Source organism: Otolemur garnettii, unplaced genomic scaffold, assembly GCF_000181295.1.
Source record: "Otolemur garnettii isolate 467f Iridium unplaced genomic scaffold, OtoGar3 scaffold00281, whole genome shotgun sequence".
NCBI classification, from domain to species: Eukaryota; Metazoa; Chordata; class Mammalia; order Primates; family Galagidae; genus Otolemur; species Otolemur garnettii.
Genome location: NW_003852676.1, coordinates 3,112 through 4,845, shown reverse-complemented (window position 1 = coordinate 4,845; position 1,734 = coordinate 3,112). Strand labels below are relative to the sequence as shown.

Below are 1,734 nucleotides of genomic sequence, written 5' to 3'. Positions count from 1 at the left end.
GCCTGTAGTCCCAGCTACTAGGGAGGCTGAGGCAAGAGAATCACTTGAGCCCAAGAGTTTGAGGTTGCTGTGAGCTGTGATGCCACAGCACTCTACCTAGGGCAACATAGTGAGACTCTGTCTCAAAAAAAAAAAAAAAGAAAGAAAACAAAACAACAAAACAGGATGACTGGAAAATCAAATTCCTCCAATAAGAGCCAAAGGGCAAAGCTGGGGGCAGGGAAGAAGAGACCACGAGGGCTAGGTTCTGCCTTGTAGGTGCTGTTCTGGACACTGAGAACATGTTCCCAGGCCCCACCATGGTCCCCTATCCAGACCCCGAATTCAGAGGCTCAAAATCCAGCAACATAAGCTCACATTTAAATCTAGCAAAATTTAGAAATATTCTAGAAGAAGCAGTTTTATGACCATAAGCTATTTGGGCTTAAGTAACAATTTTAAAAGGTCACATGAATGAAAAGCTGTCTAAGTTCTTCACTTAGATGAAGAACTAAAACAAAATGTTTGGGTTTTTTTTGTTTTTTGCAGTTTTTGGCCAGAGCTGGGCTTGAACCCACTACCTCCAGCACATGGGGTCAGCGCCCTACTCCTTTGAGCCACAGGTGCTGCCCAAAATAAAATGTTTTATTTAAGCTTCTCCCCCCCTTAAGCCAATAGAGTTGTTTTGCATATTTTGGTGATGAAATGTCACAAACATATCACATGTATAGACAAAGGAACCTATAGGCACAGACAGAAGCAGAATTTATATTTGCCAGCTTTTTAATATGCACATATATATGAATTTTATTAGACTATCAATCAAAATTACCTATTTTATTATTTTAAGCAATTGTTAGCTAAGCAACTATTTGCCTTCTATAAAGATGACTCCTCTGTGAAATCAGGCAGAAAATTTGGCTCAGCACCTGTGGGTCAAGAGGCTAGGGTGCCAGCCACATACATCAAAGGTGGCAGGTTTGGGCCCAGCTTGGGCCTGCCAAACAGCAATGACAACTATAGCCAAAAAAATAGCTGGACATTGTGATGGATGCCTGTAGTCCCTGGGCTGCTTGGGGGGCTGAGGCAGGAAAATCACTTAAGCCCAAGGAATTTGAGGTTGCTGTGAGCTGTGATGCCATCTCACTCTACTGAGGGCGACATTGTGAGACTCTGTCTCAAAAAAAACCAAAAAAGAAATTAGAAAATTTATATTTCTGTACCAGTAGCTGGATTCTCTTGGCTGACAGCTCCTCCCTCCCCAGACAGATGGTCAGCTTCTTCAGAGCTTCTCTGGCCTTGTGGATGCCCTTTGTTAGGATCTATTTAAAAGGCTGAGAGCTTTTCAAGCCTCCAAACATTACACCTGAGGTCAGTTCATGTAGCCGGGTTCAAGGTCCTCAAAGCTGCCTTTCTTATGACGAGCCTTTCTTGGTCTCAAGACCGCCCTCTGTGGTCCTTAGAACTCTGAGGACCAGGCCAGGCACAATGGCTCTCGCTTGTAATTCTAGCATTCTGGGAGGTTGAGACAGGTGAGCCTGAGCTCACGGGTTTGAGACCAGCCTGAGCCAGAGTGAGACCCCGTCTCTGAAAATAGCTGGGTGTTGTGGTGGGCACCTGTAGTCCCAGCTACCTGGGAGGCTGAGGCAAGACAATCACTTAAGGCCAGGAGTTTGAGGTTGCTGTAAGCTGTGACGCTACAGCACTCTACCGAGGGCAACAAAGATTCTGTCTCAAAAAAAAGAAAAAAATGAC

General features: G+C 44.8%; 1 protein-coding gene across 1 annotated transcript in view; it reads left to right on the top strand.

Moving 5' to 3' along the window:
* GGT5 (gamma-glutamyltransferase 5) overlaps window positions 1-1,734 on the top strand; it is a 33,360-nt gene that overhangs the window by 29,107 nt on the left and 2,519 nt on the right. The window lies entirely within an intron of this gene.